This window comes from Sylvia atricapilla, chromosome 5, assembly GCF_009819655.1.
Source record: "Sylvia atricapilla isolate bSylAtr1 chromosome 5, bSylAtr1.pri, whole genome shotgun sequence".
Classification (NCBI taxonomy): Eukaryota; Metazoa; Chordata; class Aves; order Passeriformes; family Sylviidae; genus Sylvia; species Sylvia atricapilla.
In genome coordinates this window covers 19,741,445-19,750,468 of record NC_089144.1, presented here as the reverse complement: position 1 = coordinate 19,750,468, position 9,024 = coordinate 19,741,445, and the positions used below count along the sequence as shown (strand labels likewise).

General features: G+C 42.1%; 1 long non-coding RNA gene across 1 annotated transcript; it reads left to right on the top strand.

The window, feature by feature from the left end:
- Positions 1-1,640: 1,640 nt before the first annotated feature.
- Positions 1,641-8,473, top strand: LOC136361991 (uncharacterized). The gene is made up of 3 exons (XR_010743715.1): positions 1,641-1,687; positions 3,216-3,290; positions 8,432-8,473. It is a non-coding gene; the product is annotated as an uncharacterized lncRNA (long non-coding RNA).
- Positions 8,474-9,024: the final 551 nt, after the last annotated feature.

Sequence of the window (9,024 nt, the reverse complement as noted above, 5' to 3'; positions counted from 1 at the left end):
TCAGGGGTGAAGTTCTCACTCTCTACAACTCCCTGACAGGAGGGGACAGACAGACTGGAGTCGATCTCTTCTCCCGGGTAATCAGCAGTAGGATGAGAGGAAATGGCCTCAAGCTGCACCAGGGGATATCCAGGTTGTACATTCGGGAAAATTTCTTCACCAGAAGTGGTGTCAAGCACTGGAGCAGGCTGCTCAGGGCAGTGGTGACATCACCACACCTGGAAGTACTTAAAAAACACATGGATGTGGAACTTGGGGACCACTGTGGTGGGCATGGCAGTGACAGGTTAATGGTTGGACCACATGGCCTTGAAGGCCTGTTCCAACCTAAATTATTCTATGATTATTGAAAAACGCTGCTCCCATCCTCTCTAGTCCCCTCCTGTACACTCCCCTCCTCTAAACACATCACTGCTCTCACCTCTTTTACCTGGCAGAGAGCTGAAAAGCTCTGCTGCCATTCCTTGTGAAATTCTGGGTGCAAGTTCAGGGCCCAGGCTGAGAAACCATCTGTGGAAGAGATGGAGAAAGGATGAGTAACAGCAGACTTGTGCCACAGAAATCTTTTACTGAAACCTCGAAGTGTAACATAGCATAAGGGAAGATGACAGAATATTATTAGTATTGTATAGTGAATATCATATAACACAATACAGTATACGAGAAAATGTCATGTACTGTAATGGGATATAAGAATAGAATAGAATAGAATAGAATAGAATAGAATAGAATAGAATAGAATAGAATTAATAGTATATATTTGACAGCTGTTTTGTCCCAGAGTTCACAGTTCATTCTGTCATCTGCACTGAAGCTGCTCAGATGTCTCCAGCAATCCTTCTTGTGGAAAAGTGGAAGGGATGCCCCAACAACTTTTTCCAAAAGACGTCTTCCTCCCTTCTTTCCCCCCTTTTGCTTTGCTCTTTTTATCTCATCATTTTAAGCACCCAAAGAATCAGGGAGGCAAAAACCTGCTTCAGAAGCACCCAGGAGCATAAAACGTGCACCTGAAAATATCATCAAATGTTCTCATGTGACTAATTTTGGAAAATTGGAACTATCACATAATCAGCTATTATTTTCCCCAGCAGAATGGAAAAAAGGGTATTTGTGTGGGTCAGGATCCAACCCCAAGGCCTCTGCCAGCCCCTGTGGGTTGGCTGGGTGGGAGGGCCCTTGGAGAAGCCCAACGCTGCTGCCTCCATCACGCTGAGAACCAAACTTCTCCTTGTTGCTATAAACAGAGAAGCTGGAGTTCTCAGTAAGATCTTTTGAAGTTTTTGGATACTGCGAGCTCTGTGCCTAGCAGGAAATTAGTCAAACATCACGGGAGAGCTACAAAAGCAAGGAGTGAGCCTATCCAAGCCAGGGGCTGTTATCGAGGGCAGAGGCAAATGAAGACACTATTTGGATAACCCTTGCTCAGGCACCACAGCTCAGGCTTGCGTTGCAGGCTAATATTTACCTATGGCCTAAACAAAGTCAGCATTTCAGAACTTTGCTCAAAATGCTGCACAAACCTGGCTTGTTTCCTTGAACTTGTCTCAGAGAAGGGAGGAACTTGTGTCTGTACCTGTGCAGGCTGCTCTCAGGAGGGAAGGAAAATGAAACATCTGAGCAGATTCCTGGTTTTGTCCTCATTTCTGGAGTCGGTGGCTTTGATCTGGTTATCGACGACATCCCAGATGTGAGTATTTGGAGGCAGGGCCCAGGTCTCCCTCCCTTGCTGAGACAGTAGGGGCAGAACTGGGTCACTGCGTCACAATTCCCTTCTACTTTTAGCTGTAAATTTTTCAGATAATCAGTCTTCATTCGTAATGTTGGGGTTTTTAATGTTATGAAAGCTTATAATTATTATTTAATATTATTAAAGGGAGAGTGTGAGCATAAGTCCAAATTTCATTCCGAGCAGGTTTCATGTTTTTACTTCAGTGTTGCCTTTTCTGGTGTGGTTTTAACCTTTAAACATTTAAGTGGCTTCTATACTCCAATCTTCAGAATGTTTTTTACCCTGTTTCCCTGGAGTAAGCAGAACCAGGGCACCCAAACATCTCTGTGGATGGAGCCTCCTGTGTGGGACACTATGAACTTCAGCAAGGCTTTGTATGGAATTGGGTTTTTGTTAACAGGAATTCTAATACAGAGTGAATATCCTATTGACCTTACATTCCTCAGCAGAGGGATGAGAGAATTTATAAGAGACCATCATTTCTTGGGATAATACAATGATGAAAAGGAGGATAGTTATATCTTTGACTCTGAAACTGAGTCTAAATTTAAATCTCCAGGCTCGAGTGAACTTTGATTTGGTGTCTACACCCATTTCCACATTTGAAATATTTCTATGAAGTCAGCAGGGTTGATATGAGGCTTTCTTCTTCTTTGTAGGTTTAATAAAAATCTTCAGTGAGTTGAGATATCCTATTTTTCTTTATTTTTACAGCCATTTTCTTGACTCAATGAGATTTTAAAACTGGGTTTGTAATTCCCATGAAAAAATATTCCAGAGATGTGGTTCTTTCTAATTATAGGTGCCTTATCAATTTAAGATCAATGTGCTTAAACAATTTAAATTAGTTTTGTGCAGACCTTTGTGTGTATGCTATCACATAAGTTGGAAAGTAATTCATGCACTTAAACTTCTTTATTGCCATAAATTAAACTCATAACAAAATTTAATTAAGAGTATTGCTGTGGTGTGGCCCACACTTCTAAATGAATCAGTGCAACTTTGTACTTGGAAAAGATCTGATGTTCTTTTTCTGTCATTGAGGGGAATTTAGTTTTCAGGTATATTAGTGTAAGCCAGAGACTATTTCTATTGGTTTGAGCAGAAATTCTCTGAATTTGCTTTGAGTGAGGTCTGTAGTTTTCATGGGTAGACCCATCCTGATGATAATCATCTGCCTCTTGCTCTTTGTGGTCATTTAATATTAAATATTACTCCTTGTTTCAAAGGAACAGGCTGTAAAATGATGGTAAAGGTCGTGATTTTTACAGGAGTTTATAGAGCTGATGGGCAACTGAGGGAAACTGAATGTGTGAGGATTTTGGTCTGAGATGGTCTGTGCTTCTGCCTCCACCATTAGCATCCATGGGAGGTAAATCCCCTTTGGAACTCTCCTGTGAAGTGCTAATCAATAATAAATCAAGTGATAAACTGATTTATTTAAAGTGACGGCAGCAGCAACTCTTTCTTCTTCTCCCTCCTCTAGGAAATGCAAAACCTGATTGATCTGGAAATTGATGGTTTTCCCTCAAGCTCCAAGGCGAGAAGTGGCAGGTACCAGGTACAGTACCCAGAAATGCTCTGAAGAGGAGGGAAGCCAGAATGCCTGGGAGCTCTCTCTTAGTGTTTTTTTCCATGTCCAGGGTTGTGAGTGCACAATCATGTGGGACCAGCTGGTTTTTATAGGCATTGAGACTTCCATATCCCTGGCTGGAACAAGAACTGCTGCTCTCTCTTAAGCACAACAAAACTTTGTTCTGTGTCTGTGCTCCTGAGATGATAAACAGTGGAGATACTTGTCTAACTCCATGTCTGGGGGAAATCCCATTGAAACAGGTGAGGTCTTTCCATGAGAAAACGGAAAAGGATGAGTGGCACTCAGTGATGAGCTGGTGGCATCTGAGACCTGGAAATAAAATTTGTTTCCAGCCATTGATGGGTTGCAGATTATTTTAGTCTGTGGCTTGGGGAGACAGAAACATTTAGAGCAGCATTGCAAGAGTTTTTCTGTGTTTTTACACTGTAGCAATTAATGGTAATACTCATGAAATCAGTTGTTTGAATGTATTAATTTTTCATTACACTGCATGAAAGAAATTATGGTCGGAGTGGACCTTCTCCACCAAGCTCTGGTGCTGCTTTTCTTGAGCTTGTTCAATGTAGTGATAACAAAAGACCCTCTTGAGTAATGTTGGATTTCCCAGAGCCTTTGAAATTGCACACAGGGAACCCAGATTTTTCTTTATCCTAAGGCTTTGGATGGAAACTACTGATACCTAAAGCCTGCATAACAGTGGGGAAAAATGGTAGATTTTAGCATGAGTATGAATCAAGCCTCCTCACATTTGCCAGTCTGGTATTTAAATAATTGACTCGTGGCCTAAGAGAAATCCCTCCTAGCTGCACTTCTTCAGGGGCATTATTTCTTTCCAAAGTGCCTGTATCAAGTGCCATATGTATTATGTTGCCTCTGTTCCCAAAATTTCTGGATACAGAGGCACAGACATATGCATGCAGTAATTTACAATTCTACCACTGGTTCATTATACCAGTTATTGCTTTTATTCCCATGCATTATTTTCCATTCTTTAGCTATCAAATAAATCTTTGCAAACCAGTAGAACAAAGATCTCAGCTACTCTTATATTAGTTGAGTCACAATAAAATATAATCAATGAGATTTAAACTGAACTGTGCAAATCATCTTGAGACACCAGCTCTTGGCCAGTAGCAAGCACACAGTTATTTACTGTTCATTGCTACAGGAAGGCTGTATCCCAAATTATTTTTTTCAGCACTATGCTTTTCTGCAAAGAGCTCACCAGCCCATTGGCAACAAGGCAACAGAGCTCCCTGCAGACCCTGTTGATTTGCTCTAATTGCAGAGGATGGTTTTCTAGGTACAGATAAGGGATTCTGCTATTTTGCTCCTGAGTAATTCCCAAAATGCTGTGCCTCAGGTGTATGGATGTCCTCATGACCACAGCAGCAGAGTGTTCCATGGGCTGGAATGCAGGTGACCTTGTGAACCTCTCTGTCGTGGTGCACAGCTGTTATCTCTGTTCTGGAGGTAGATAAGTGTCTAGACCTGTGAGGCACCCTGTGAGGTGGGATGTTCTGCAGCACATTCCCCAGGTCTGGGTCCAGATCTCTGGCTGTCCAGAAGTGGGTGAGATCACACCTTTTTATTACTGTTCTGCCTGCCTGGTTTCTCCTCCAAGAGAAGCAGCACAGGAAGGATATATGGAAAGAGATAGAGTGGAAAGATAGAATCGTGGTATGGTTGGCTTAGAAGAGATTTTACAGCTCATCTCATTCCAACCTCCCTCTGGAGCACCTTCCACACTTTCCACTAGACCAGGTTGCTCCAAGCCCCACCCAAACCTGGCCTTGAACACTTCCAGACATGGGGCAGCCACAGCGTCTCTGGACATTCTGTGCCAAGGGCCTCACCACCCTCATACTGAAGAGTTTCTTCCTAAATCAGCTGGTTGGAGACTCCCCCAGCTGCCAGGGTGCAAATGTAACCAAACAGACAAGGACCCATGTGCAGCACCCTGAAGACAAACTGTCAAGTCTTAGATCTGAAATTTCTCTTCTTGCATCTCACAGTGAGGATCCCCGAAAGGAGTGTGAAGAAGCTGCAATGGATTTGGAGTGTGTTAAAAACTGCTTAGGAAATTACAGGAAAACAAGAAATTATGAGAGAACAGCGCCTCAAAAAACTTGGAGGACATTTCAGGTAGATCATAGAAGCATTGAACATGGAATGGTTTGGATTGGAAGAGATCTGGAAGATCATCTAATTCCAACACCCTGCCATGGGCAGGGACACCTTCCAGTAGACCAGGTTGCTCCAAGCCCTGTCCAACCTGGCCTTGAACACTTGCAGATCACATCTCCTTTCTAGTTTCTCATGCTGTGCATCTGCTTTTCAACATTTTTCATGCCCCAGTACAACAGAAACTTCTGTCAAATGCATAACATCTGTGATCCTGCTCTCCTGATTTTACTAAATAGCTGTAATGTCCATGCACAGTGATTTGAACAAAGACCACTGTGAAGGGTTAAATATCCACACCTTTGCACACGTTTCAGGAGAAGATGCATCTCAGTATCTGAAGACAGAGCCCAGCATCTGTCCTTCAAACAGTTCCTGAGGCACATGTTGCCTTCATTCTGATTGGCAATTCGGCCACATATGAGATATGGCTCAAGATCCTGTTTTTGTGCAGTTATCAACAGGTCTGGATGTGGTTCAAAAGCAAGGATCAGCCATGAATCCTCATGCTGGAAATAGCAGGAGCCTCAGGTACCACAGAGGTCCCTGTTCTCAGTAATCACATTAGCACTCAGACCTGAAGTAGGACCTTCAAGGCCAGGTTGGATGGGGCTTGGAGCAACCTGATCTAGTGAAAGGTGTCCCTGCCCATGGCACAGGAGGTTGAACTAGAGGATTTTTAGGGTCCGTTCCAACCCAAACCATTCTATGATTCTGTGTTCCATGATTCTGAGGCTCAGGTACCTGAAGATAAAGGTACAGCTCTGTTCTCCTGACCTGTTGGAGTGGCTGCCCTCTGCAATCTCTGAGATTCCAGGGGTATGGCTGACCCAGCCCATAGTTAGTTAGTCTGATCCTTCCCAGTTGTTAGTCTGATCTCTAACAACAGCCATGGGAATCATTACATGTGCTGCTGATAAGATCTCTCCTCTTCAGCTACCCCCTCTTAATCACCAAGAACTATCACAAGGAACTTGGGTATCCTGAAAGCTTTAACCACCATTCCTAAAGGGAGTCAGCAGCCCTAACCTGAGAACCAGAAAAGTACCCCCCTCCCAAAAAAAAAAAAAAAAACAAAACCAAAAAACAACCAAAAAAAAAAAAAAAATCCTGTGTTCTGAGGTCTTGGTCTTCATCTTTCCAAAATTAAATTTATTGCAGTTAATGTTGGTTTGATCTTAATTTGTGTTCAAGATGGTGATTCCCCCTCTGCCAAGGGTATGTGTGGGGCCAAATATGACTCTTCATGGTCTGGTCCTTTATCAGGTGTAAAAGTCCAGTTCACTGTACAGTGAAGTTTTTGGGGTGTGACAGGATCAGTCCATCAGGCTTTGCAGAGGGTCTCTAGAGAGTCATAAATTTCCATATCCTGAAATCCCAGTCTGAATGGTTCAGACTTTAGAGCTAGAAAATGAAAACATGCATTTGTTCTCAGGCAGGCAGAAATCTTCTCCATCTGCCTTTTAAGGGTCTTTAAAATCATGTCTTTTAGATGAACTTGCTATGACATCACCATCTTTTGGTGATTTCAAGCACAAGATTTCCCTAGAACAGTATATTATTTAGCTTCAAATGAATTTAACAATTGCAGAGCAATCTTCCAGTGCATGATGGGATTAAAGCTGCTTTCATGAGCATCTTCTGTGGTTTTGGGTCCTCTTGATCCTGGAGAGCTGAGCTGGCCTAGTTATGACGATAATATGAAAGTAGATTCCTGGACTAAAACGTTGCATCTAGGTGAGCCAAAATCCCTTTCAGGGGATTAATATAAATATTCCTTATGTGAGGGAGGTTTTTTGGGGAATTGAACTGAATAATTCAAATGGCCACAAGATGTCACCCCTTGCCATAGAAATTTCCAAACGGAGCAATTCACAGGGCAGAGGGAAAAAACCACAACAATTAATGAGCAATTTCATCTAAATAATGCATGCATAACTAATTTCCGTAGGCACAAGCATGTTAATGTAATATCGATTACACAATGGGTTTTTTAATTCATACATATTGCATATCATACATAAATAAATATTTTCTAATGTAAATGGCAACAAAGTGAGCTAAAGAGGTGTGGAGTTTGAAGCTTTTCCACTTTTCACAGGAAAACAAAGAGAACTTTTCTGTTAAAAACAAACATGTCTGAGGATGACTTTCTGCCAACATTATTTGCTTTCGGGAGGAATGTTTTTCTAGAAGAGAATGTTTTCTTTAGGAAAAAAAAAGAAAGAGGAAGAAAGCTGACCTGTTTATGACAGGTTCTGAGGCACAGCAGGGAGATCACATGCTCCAACATCCCGTGTAGAAATACATGAAATAAGACAAAAGGAATACTCACACTTCATCTGTGAACTCAAACTAATTGTCATTCATGTCCAGAAAAGAGCAACGGAGCTGGGGAATGGTCTGAAGCAGAAGTCTGATGAGGAGCAGCTGAGGGAGCTGGGAAAGGGGCTCAGCCTGGAGAAAAGGAGGCTCAGGGGGGACCCTGTGGCTCTGCACAACTCCCTGACGGGAGGGGACAGCCCGGGGGGTTTGGGCTCTGCTCCCAGGGAACAGGCACAGGACAAGAAGAAATGGCCTCAGTTTGTGCCAGGAGAGGTTTAGTTGGATATTAGGGACAGTTTTTTCCATTAAAGGGTTGTCAAGGATTGAAAAAGGCTTTCCATGGAAGTGTTGGAGTCACTATTGCTGGAAGTATCAGAAAAACATGTAAATGTTTAGTGGACCCTGGTAGTGTTAATGGGTTAATGGTTGGATTTGATCTTAGATGTCTTTTCAAAACTTGGATGGTTCTGTGTTCCTCAAGATTCTATGACCCAAAATCTTAGGAAACAATTTTTTAGACACTGACCCCTGTCTTGAAACAGCCAGTCAGTGTTCTTAGCTTTGCTGAAATTCCCCTTCATATTTTTCCTTTCCAGAGGAGCACATCTGACTGGGGGTATGTTGGAGATCTGGTGAGTATTTTTCTTCTCCTGTGGTAATAATACTGAACAAAATGATTTCTAGTTAACCATTTTTTGGAAATCAATCCCTCTGTTTGTTCAGTTCCTTGTTTTTACTGCCGGTTGGGTATTAACCTATTTTCTTTAAACAGAGAGCTGTTTGCACAATACTGTTGATACATCTGCTCTTGGAGGGAGAAGGGTATGGTAAATATGAAGAAATAAGCATCAAAAGTGATTAGACAAAGACAATGTCTTAATAAAACACTTAAATACTGTTATGCCCCTGCTCTGGTTTAACCATTGTCAACACTAGGTCAGTAACCAATGTTTCAAGTCTTCTCTATTTAGGACTTTTATTGAAAATGGGAGCTCTCTCCTCCTCATTATATGATTGTCAGGATTACTGTGTAGCTTCCCATACTGGATTGCCCTCATAGAGTCATTCCAAGGACTGGTTGCATGGTGAAAAGCAAGGGAAACACTTCCAGCTTAAAAAAATACCCCTCTTTCAGCTGAAATGCTATCATGAACTTCACATGAATATCCTGCCACATTTCCAGGTAAAA